The sequence below is a fragment of the Sinohyriopsis cumingii genome, chromosome 15 (genome assembly GCF_028554795.1).
Source record: "Sinohyriopsis cumingii isolate HCF-2022 chromosome 15, ASM2855479v2, whole genome shotgun sequence".
Lineage (NCBI taxonomy): Eukaryota > Metazoa > Mollusca > Bivalvia > Unionida > Unionidae > Sinohyriopsis > Sinohyriopsis cumingii.
In genome coordinates this window covers 1,184,489-1,196,691 of record NC_142975.1, presented here as the reverse complement: position 1 = coordinate 1,196,691, position 12,203 = coordinate 1,184,489, and positions in this window count along the sequence as shown.

The window sequence follows — 12,203 nt, the reverse complement described above, 5'->3', positions numbered from 1 at the left end:
GTTTATATACACACCACATACACAGCATCACACCTAAGAAGGATAAGGAGATTAAGGTTTAGTTCTCTGTGAACAGCTATAGACCCAAACGTGCACGAACATGCAACACATATTGACAATGATTGTGAATAGTATCCAAGACGACAAGAAGTCACCATAGGTCACAATATTCAGCACGGGCACCTCTTTTCAACAGACAGTGACCACTTCTGTCTATATCCTCTATTCAGCCACCCCTTCACCATGCTGCTGTTTATTTTCCTATTCGTGTTTTTCATTTTGTTGTTTCTCTTGCACGACGTTTTCAAATATATATCGTGCCACCTTCAGGAAAATACTTGTATTCTTGTCCAAACTCCTTTTTATCATGAAGTGCTTTATCTTATGCATATTTACCATGTATTCGCTCAACTTACCACTAAATGTCATTATAAATATTGACATGGCAACGATGGATGGCACGACTCGTGAACAAAACACGGACGTTAAAAAATATACTTCAGATTCGGTACGCAAAAGTGAAGAAAACAATAGCGTATTCCATTTGTAAGAGAGACAGTAACATATGGAAAAGACCATCAAAAAACCATTTCTTTTATTTTAAAAAATTATAACGACAGTTTTATTCATAATCAAATTGTATTTAATCTTTAGATCTAATTTAAATATGAAGATAATCGATGAAGATGGAGGCTGGTAACAAGATAAGCGGGTTTGGGTGACAAAAATACAAAGTTTATTTACGAAAGATTCAATAAAAACAGACCTTTTGATTCGTGTGCCAACAAAATCCAAATATTGGATATTTAGCGAAATATGCAATAATCTGATAATGAATTGCGATTTAAATGAAATGTGAACTGATATGCAAAAATAAACTTTAAATGGTAAAAAGATACAATGATTAATGATTTAAAGTGTTTCCACACAAAGAATGGAAAACATTATTCGCGTAAACATTGACAATTTCCACACAGATAGTAATAAATGATATTGATATATGGTATGTTTTACTCAATTAATGAAATATGTTGAATTTCCACTCAGTGAAATATGTTGAATTTCCACTCAGATATAAACTCCCTTCGGCCCTCAAACTTTGTGTGGAAATTCATCATATTTCACTGAGTGGAAATTCAACATATTTCACTTTGTGTGGGTAGGTGGATATGTAGGCATGTAGATACACATATCCTTGGATTTCCTCTTTATATATATATATATATATATATATATATATATATATATATATATATATATATATATATATATATATATATATATATATATATATATATATATATATATATATATATATATAAACTCAACACAGCTATACTTATATCAAGAGAATTGATCTGCTAATTTAAACAAAGAAATCATTCACATATTATCAAATAATTCAAGCAAAACATTATACAGTATTAGTATCAACGAATCTCATGAAGTTGACGCAAATTTTTTTTTTTTTTTATTTTTTTTTTTTTTTTTTTTTTTTTTTTTTTTTTTTTTTTTTTTGCTTTCGAGCGTTGTTCGTTTATACCGCCAAATCTGTGTCCATCGAAATTCCAGACATCCGGTCCCTTGGTCAAATGTTTTACGAGAGAATTTCTTCTAAATTGACTTCAAAGTTCCCTGTACCTTTACTCATGCAGGAAAACTTAGACTAATAGATATTTCGATGGGGGGAATATTTACAGCTAGGAACTTTCGTGTGGGAAACACGTCCCTTACAGAGCGTAACTAATCAGGATGAAATATGTTTACCGCCTTTTATCAACGCACCAAAATTGAGGTCAACTTAACCTTCCAGGTTTTCGACTAACGATTTCCGGAAACCACTACCGACCAGACACATGGGATCACTTCAGTATATCAATTTAACAAGCGCCTGTACCCATAAATATGAAGATTCTGAAACAAGGGGTATGTGGGATAAGGAGAATATTGATGCATCATTTGTCAGTCTGGTACTCAATCGTTTGTCGGAAGTCGGGGATCGAAATTATATTCAGTTCATTGACTGGATGCTACGAGACAACATCTTTATATATGTTGATGGAAAATAAACGTCAGTGGCATTGTACCTGTGACAAATAAACGTAAGTGGCATTATACTTGTGACAAATAAACGTCAGTGGCATTATATATTGTGACAAATAAACGTCAGTGGCACTATACTTGTGACAAATAAACGTCAGTGGCACTATACTTGTGACAAATAAACGTCAGTGGCATTAACCTTTTAACAAATAAACGTCAGTGGCATTATACTTGTGACAAATAAATGTCAGTGGCATTAACCTTTTGACAAATAAACGTCAGTGGCCCTATACTTGTGACAAATAAACGTCTGTGGCACTATACCTGTGACAAGTAAATGTCAGTGGCATTAAACTTGTGACAAATAAACGTCAGTGTCATTATACTTGTAACAAATAAACGTCAGTGGCCCTATACTTGTGATAAATAAACGTCAGTGTTATTATACTTGTGACAAATAAACGTCAGTGGCACTATAATTGTGACAAATAAACGTCAGTGTCATTATACTTGTGACAAATAAACGTCAGTGGCACTATACTTGTGACAAACTCTTCATTCTGCATGTTGATGGACAATAAATTTATTACATTTTATGTATATAAATTAATCACATCTATTGATCATTGACTTAAACTGATTATAATTGCTGATAATTACATACATTGATCATATATATTGATTATTACATACATTGATCAAAAATAAATGTTATTTGTGAGAATTCAAATGTAGGTGCAAATTATTGCATCCTCAATTACGGTAGTCTATGCTACATTCAGATTTATAGACACTGGCCTATAACCCCACTTAGACTCACCTTTGGGAAACACTACAAAGTATGTACAGTACACTAGATAAAACTATTATCATACCAGCATTGCTCTAAATTTCGTCATTTGCAATTGCAATTTATCAACACAGTAACTTTAAGGCGTTTGAGTAATTGCCAAGTATGAAACGCTGTTTTAAGCAGTGTAAACAAACATATATAATTACCAGATATGAAACTAACATAGCATTTACATAATAGCCAGCAACACTGGGATGCCTAAATTGATGTTTGTAGCTTTAATCCCCGCAGAATATCAACTGTACTCTTTATCATAACAAAATTCTTTGGCCTCATTCTTAGTGAAAACCATGGGTTTATAAGCCTTAAGAATTTCTCAGCAAATACGTTTCATCAATGAAACACTGAAATCATCAGTATTAAGCTGGACTGGCTTCCTGGAGACTCATAACGAAAAATGGGAAAGTAATTTAGTTGCAGGGGCAGTGGTGTCTTTTATGAATGCATAAAAGCATAAGTACGTTAAAAGTGTATTTAAAAATTTGAAAAATCAAATATATTTCTATTATTTTCCTTCATACTTTAAAATGGCTCTTTAAAGAACTTTTTACAACTGTCCATATTTTCAGTAATTTGATTAATTATTAGATTAATCAGAATTTGTTCATCTGTTCGCGCCGGTTTTAGTGTTCATCCGTTTCTGTAGGTATTAAATTATTTAACTCCTGAATATGTCGTTTCAGAAATATACTTTAAAATGTTTTACATGCACCTTGATGTTCATCCACTCATTTACTTCGTTATGTGCTACTTTTTGGTTATTGGGTACATATTTCCTTCAGCCATTTACGGGGCCCCGAGTCTCCGAGTGATCTAAAGTGCTCACCGTTACGAATCACTGCCATCTCACCTATGTCTGCGTGGGTTCGAGTCTCGGGCTCGGCTAATGTGGTTATGTGAGAAAGCTTGCCAGTAGCTTCTTGTGGGCATTTGGTCCTTTCCCGGGTTCTTTCGGGTTCTTCCTCCACTATTTATACTGACCGCCATGTATAGCCTATCTTGTGCTGAAAAATGTCGTTAAATCAGCATAGAGATTGGACGTGCGTGACGCAATGACAATTTACTTCCATTGTGTCCGAATTTTATGGGCTGAATAAAAATTTTTGGGGGTTAAAATTCCCAGTAACGGCAAACTAACCCTAGTTATCTTTGGTTCTTATATCAGTCAAGTAATTATTATCTTATTAACTGTCCTCCCAGTTTCAACAAATACCTTACGTGAAACTGACGTATTCTGCATTGTACAATCGGATTAGTCACATTAAAGATATTTACATTTTAGTGATAGCGATGTGATTGTGATTTGTACGTCATTCCCGTTGATTTCTGTGGAATTTTGGAAATGTTTTAGAGCTGCATTCAACTTTGAGGTAGCAACAGAGTAAACGGTAAATAATATGACAAGGGAATCAAATGGTCAAGCCTGTTTTTCTATGGTTGTCTCCAGACGCATATCAAAAATGCAAGTACATTGGAATGGTCTTCATGTCTCATAAAAACGTGAACGACTTGAACTACAGTGTTCTGACTATGGGACGCAGTGTGGTAATTATTTACCTCGTCAGCAAAAATGTGGGGAACTGCATAACTGATTTTCTCTGTGATACGGAAGAATCGCTTACGGATGTAAATTGTAATTTGACCGCAGAATAGCTTCAGAACTAGAACAAATGGACAAAGAGCTACGTGCTTTTGTAACATATAAACCAGAAACGACAGACTAGTTTACATCGAGTACGCATAACACGCGATAAATACGTAAGCCGAAAGGCATACACACTGTCATTTGCTCGACGTCAAGATATAAAACTTGCCTTGAATGAAGAGCTGCATCAAAGGCTGATAACTCCATAAGCACCAATTTATGCATTTCCGATAGTACAGGTGAACAAATGAATATGTGTGGACTGTTTAAATATCAATGAGAGTGATATATTGATATATTTGACGAACCGGGAAGTATTTGATCTCAGTGGACAGATGGTCAGGAAAAATCAGGATACGTTACATTAGTTAGCTTGTTTCAATTTAAAAGTACCTCATTCGGCATGAAAAAGTACCTCCTACATTTTCCAGTTTGATGGACAAGGTGACGGATGGAGTAACATGTGCCTCTACATATTGTGTTGGCATCATTATATATAGTATCGTAATAAATTTGGAGTATGCGCACTTGGTTATAGCTCCCCGTTTTAAGCAATTCTTAGATTTGTGTGATTACTTGTGTGATTATTGGAATTCGGCGCCATGGAAATATTCCTAGCCCGAACTAATGAGCTAATTATTAGGAGCAAACGTCACGGAGTGAAGTGTTAGTGTGTTTCCATGATGTCCTGGTTCACTAGTAGTGAATTCCGACCAAAACCGAATGAATGTCCCTGTCGTAAAATAGTCCATATTAAAATCTAGTGGTATACATCGGTAGCGTGACTGCAAGGACACTACTTACTGTATTAAACCGGTAAATTACACAAGGGCATAAATAAAAAGGGACTTGGCAGACACCGTTTATGTCGCCATGTGGGCGAATATGGCGCAGTTATATTGGCGAAATGTACCTGGAAAGCATACATTGACTGGCCTAAGGTGTCGGAGTTAAAATAGTTCCCGTTGTTAGGGAGTACTCATATATTTTCTAAGGCGTGAACGGTTGGTAGTACGGAAACATGATGAAGGCAAAACACGAAGAAGTGCGGTTGATAGTTGGCAGTTTGGTTTATCTGTGGTCTTGCATTAATTAGAAGAAAATTTAGGTATAGAATGGACACGTCGGACTTTCTAATTTACAACTGAAGTTGTATGGAAGTCTTTGGAAAGTCGGGGTAAACTTATGACTTCTAGCGAGAATCGCGCCAGGGTTTGACAACCGCTCGGTCAAGTAAATACCCGTGTGCGTGTAACAGTATTTCCCATCTGAGGGTACTAAGCTAAAGCAAATGAAACCTAACGGTGTGGCCCAACCAGACCTCGAGGGAAATAAAGTATACCTTTGGGTCATATAGGTGGAAACGGCACCGTCAAATCCTCTCGAAATAGTGGGAGCAAATGCAGAATTCCAAGTAACAGTATTGTAGACTTCCCGCTACCAGTATTGACGCATTCCAGCTACTATCAATATTGTAGGCTTCCCACTAATAGTATTTTAGGATTCCCACTACCAGTATTGTAACACTCCCACCACCAGCATTGAAGAATCACCCCAACTAGTTTTATAGAATTGCCACTATCAATACTGTAGTGTGTGTGTGTGTGTGTGTGTGTGTGTGTGTGTGTGTGTGTGTGTGACGTGGATTTTTGACGTACTTGATAGTTTCACACGTTGATAATATTCCATATTTGTGTTAATTGTTGAAATTGCATCTTTTGATCGGTTTCATTTCGAAACGATTTTTCTTACGTCCACTATTCGAATGAATGCGAATAACTATGGTGTCGTCGGGATACACAAAGACGAATACATCAGAAATATGAAGTATTACAATAAACTTCAGCATGTAGCACTACGATATAAAAGATGAAAGCTAAAAATGTGAAACTTCTACTAAAGGTATGCAAACTAAGACACAGAAATAGGTTTGGTCAAGAAAGAAAAGCGTTTAATATTCTTTAAGAATTGTATATTTGTTTTCTAAGTAATAATGGTGAAGGTGAAGTTGCGAAAATTGCTGTACACGGAATTAACAGAATCACTTAGCTTATATACAGGTTCGAATAAAATATAAGTCTGATGGCATATGCTTTTAAATTATATCGTGTTGATAGAAACACCTAAAATTCCTTAGCAGTATTCGTGCGCATAACTCAGGAATTCGTGTTATTTTTAATTGTGCGTGATTCATTCCTCTTGCTTTAGCTGACACTTAGCTGTGATACATACTGACTTCACTTCCTTAATCAAGATGTTGAATATATTCCTAAAGTGGCGTCGATTCATTGTACAGTATGATGCCACCTTGCATGGGAGTGTCAAATTTTCATCCAGAGTTTGCTTATTACCAAAGGGATTTAAATGAGGTCTTAATTTATAGTCGAGTTTTCGATCCTCATTCCATTATTACTATAGATATTTTAAATACTGAGCGTGTCTTCCTACGCACTTAAAGGACCTTGTTATTTAATAATCGAAAACACCATAGCATTAGACACTCATTTAAACATTTCATTCAGATTACACTGCAACACAATAACATGGTTTGAGATAGTAGAAATGTGATGATATCATTAAAATAAAAGATAAAAAGAGGAATATTAAAATAAAAGATGAAAAAGTGGAATATAAAAACATGAATAAAATATATTTTAATGTATCTCTCTGATAAATCATCTATTGCATAGTCATCTTTCGTCTTTTTTGACATGGTTGAATGTTATGACGAGTCATAACGACATATTGTTTGCCATTGTCTAATGCTAAACAAGAGGCGATGCAAGCATAGTATTACTGTGATGGTTGTTGTATTAAACCATTGCATTCTACAGCGATGTTTTGTATTAAACCATTGCATTCTACAGCGATGTTTTGTATTAAATCATTGCATTCTACAGCGATTCTTTGTATTAAACCATTGCAATCTACAGCGATATTTTGTATTAAACCATTGCATTCTACAGCGATATTTTGTATTAAACCATTGCAATCTGCAGCGATATTTTGTATTAAATCATTACATTCTACAGCGATTCTTTGTATTAAACCATTGCAATCTACAGCGATATTTTGTTTTAAACCATTGCATTCTACAGCGATATTTTGTATTAAACCATTGCAATCTACAACGATATTTTGTATTAAATCATTGCAATCTACAGCGATTCTTTGTATTAAACCATTGCATTCTACAGCGATATTTTGTATTAAATCATTGCAATCTACAGCGATTCTTTGTATTAAACCGTTGCATTCTACAGCGATATTTTGTATTAAACCATTGCATTCTACAGCGATATTTTGTATTAAACCATTGCAATCTACAGCGATATTTTGTATTAAACCATTGCATTCTATAGCAACGCGGTAATTTTTTTTTTTGTTGTTTTCTATGCCAACGATCCAAAATGATACAAATTAAGTTTACATATGATATTTAAAGGCATACGTTAGAGGAATATTTATAGTAACCTTGTCACTCAAGCAAACATACAATTCCTTCCAGAAAATTTTATCTATATCAGCCTTTCAACACCAACTCATTGTTACGTTTGTCCCAAGACGAACATACATTCGATGCTTTGCACCATTTTTAATGAAACTGATATGCAGCTATTGCCGGATGGAACTTTGTAAAGTTTCTGTAAATTAATGATAGCTTATTTTCGACTTTCTAGATGTACGATATAAACCAACGAGAAACTCATCAAATGTAACGGGTTTATGCCCATACCATTGAACTGATTCCTACCTATCATGTATTGATGACACGGGTATGTATAATACATTGAATTAGCTGATACGGGTTTGAATAATTTAGCACTGGGCTTGAACATTAACATATTTAATGAATTTTATTATGTGTGGCATATGGTTTATTCGTACTCTCTCTACAATAGATGAAACGTGTTCACTACATAGTAAGTGACCTATAAAAATACAACCATATATCTAGTCGATTGAATCTTGAAACTTGAAATGTTACATAACGTTGATAAGTTTTATGATTGATAATTGATGATCTGTGCAAATCGTGTGCTTTTCTCTTTGACTTTACCACTAGAATTGACAGCTTTTCTCTTTGACTTTACCACTAGAATTGACAGCTTTTCTCTTTGACTTTACCACTAGAATTGACAGCTTTTCTCTATGACTTTACCACTAGAATTGAAATGATGATAACTGTTATATAATTTTCCTTCTATGCCATGTTTTCTTAACGTTTTAGATCAAAGAAATATTTAAGTACATGATCTTTGCCATCCTATTAACTATCTCAATTTTTTAATATTACATCCATGTACAGTTTAATCTGTTATCAAATCTTTCGATAAACTCAACACCCTTGTGCCTTGCGCATATATTGGTTTTAAAATATTCAGTAAGAGCAGGACTTGTCATCGCAACACAACGTGCCTGTTATTTTACACCCTATCTTTGTATAATGTTGCACACCTATTGGTGAACGATATACTAATTAATCCCCCACCCCAAAATTTTAAATTTATAAAGAAAATGGGCCCATAGTGTCATTTATGAATATATACAGACACATTGGCCCATATATGACGAGGAGCCATTACACAAGTTTTAAAACATTCAGCAGTGGAGCAGCAATCCCACTTTACATTGATCCAGTAACTTCACTTGAGCATTGTGATTTTTGCAGATAGTTTACTCGAGAATCTCCTACACCTACTTTTCTTCGTCGGCACTGAGCACTGATTAACTGCACCATCTTGTTGAACTGCAATCAATGTGTCTATATTATAATTACGAAATTGTGGCATGACGCTGACATTTTCAAGAAAATTGTTTGACTCAAACATAGTGAGAGTGTTAACGCTATCATGATCCAGGAATCTGTCATTGACGTTTCCATGAATACTCCACACACCGGACGTACCATTCGATTCCATGCCTATTCCATGAGATTTCTAGTATGCAAGAGAGCCATAGTGGTTGGTTAATTGATCAAGTGTATATCCGACTTGTTATTTCCCTTCTGTTACATACGAAAGGTATATAAATTAAATGCTTATCTGTTATATCTCACATCTGTTCGTGTGTGATCAAGGCCAAACTAGACCAACATGGATAGGTGAGAAAGCATTCCAGAACCTTTTGCGTTTCTTCCCGGGCTCTTTCTCCAACAAATATACAGGTCGCCATGTGTGACTTACCTTGTGTTGCAAAATAGCGTCAATTCGACAAATGCGATCTAGACAAAAAACGGATGAAAGGGGCAATCACAAACATGTTTTCTAGTTGGTGGCCCGTATTATTTTGGGAATATTAAAGAAACACAAGGAACTTGAATTGTACTTCTATCAATATTGTTAAAGTAAATATGTATATGAAAAATGTCGTCTATCTACTTGCGCTAAAATCCATTATCAACGTGTAAAATAGCAGCTGTTCTCCCTCCACGCAGTCGATTTACCAAAATAGCATGGAGCATGAGCTGTCTAGTCACACAATGCAGTTATGCCAGAGAGATAACAGCACTGCACATGCTCTTTACCTTCCAAAAATGTGAAATTTAGAATTATCACAATTTGATCGCGTAGCCGTCTAGCCAGCATTCACATGTTATGCAAGGCCCTTGAGATTGTTTTGTAAATTACATTATCCAACTGATATGATAACTACATAAAATATCCCTTCTGAATGTAGTAAATTAATTTTTGTACTGTCAATTCATTGCAAATTGTAAATATATTAATGTTATACTCTATGATAAGAATAAAACAAGAAACCAAGTTACGATCACATTTTTTAAATTTCCTTTTATTAAATAATAATAATAATAATAATAATAATAATAATAATAATATAACTATTTAAGGCGATGTATGGCGATTATTGAATTGCACGATGGAATTCTTAATATCAATTATTTTCATGCTAAGATTGTTATTGAGAAATATACAAGTCGTTTGTTTGCCTGCTTTCATTCTATGTCTGTGCTCTTCACTGACTATGTCAAGTTTTACATGACCACTTTGTAAATCTTATATTGCAATATCAACGATTCTTATCTGGGCTATAAAGGATTGTCTTTACTTTGTGTATATGTGAGTGTGAATAAGACATTACGCAATTGTGTCATCTGTTCCAGTCGTGGAGTGGGTGGGTTTCTAATCACAATAAACTTATAATTCCATTTTATAATTTCAATATAACGAAAGATGTTGATTCAAATCAGTAACATTGTTTTGAAAACAATACTAAGAAGTATTTATCATGGCATGAGAAAATACGAAATGTGCTGTCCGAGACATAGACATTTATGTGTATTTTATAAATCATTCATGTGAGTACTTATTCCTACATAAAGTTGTGAGCATTATGAAAATGTAAATGAAAGTGCAAGAATTTATAAGTAATGTAACGTGTGGTAATGAGTGATTGCATGTCTAACACAGCTCTTTCTTTCTTTAATGTTTGACATGGTATAGAGCCACATCACTTATCAATGTCTAGCACAGCTCTTTGTTTCTTTAATGTTTGACATGGTATAGAGCCAGCCACATCACTTATCAATATCTTGCACGCTGGATCTAACACAGATTTGCAACCTATAGCACGCGGGGACTAGCAGCACTTTTATGAGAATAACATCATAAACACATTTCAGACAGGGAACCATAAAAGGATAGGATTATTCCAGACTTTGGAACGACAACTTGATAGATCAATCACCAGCAGGTACCTACGGTTGTCTCCATTTGTTGATAATAACCCCATTTTTAAAAAAAATAACAAACAGGCACTTCTGTGACTTAGTTTGATAATGGCCATCTGACACAAGCAGAAGAACTCGGGGTTTTGTTCCTGTTCTAGAAATGAATGCTTGTCGTTTGCCACCCCGATTAGAATAAAAAATAACGAGTAGTAAAAAGCGGATCACTGTGGTCAATACCTTTTGAGTTGTCCTTATCAGGAGCACACGTAGCCTCATCAAAAGCCTGACAATACATGTCAGCTAAGGAGTAATTTCCTCAACATCATTCTTAACAGCTTTCTTTGTCATAGCTCTAATAATAATAGACTATCTGATCCAAACAAGACTTATCAGTTACAAGTGGATTAACCACAACCTAATTTCCAGCTAGGTCATTGCCTAGTAATAATCGAATACCTTCTATGGGTGAAGACGTTACTTTTCCGACACTCACGTGTTCTGAGACTAAGTCTGATGACAAATTTACAAACGTTGAACCCTACCAACAACACTTTCATTAAAAGAAGACTTCTCAGAAAAAAGGCACGAAAAATTATGTTATAATGGTTCATCTGCAAACTGAACATAGTAACAAAAATGTAATTATGGAGGTGGTGCTTTATTAACTCTGTCTTTTAGAGCCTTTAGACGCATGGCTAAATGACGAATGCTAAGAATGCTAAGAAATAATGCCAACTGGATACATGAGAGGAATTTTAATGTCATATTTCTGGTCCTGTCAGAATAGTTCCTTTGAAGAACTTGCTCCACCGTCCGCTGTCTTTCTTCAGCCTTATATGTAGATGTTTGGGCATGTGGTTGTTTACTTGTGTTTGAGTTATATACCCAGTCTTGATTATGACCTTGGAAGGTTTGAAGTAATATCCCGCTTGGATGGTTGAGGTATTATGACATAAGTCAGGTGATGATGT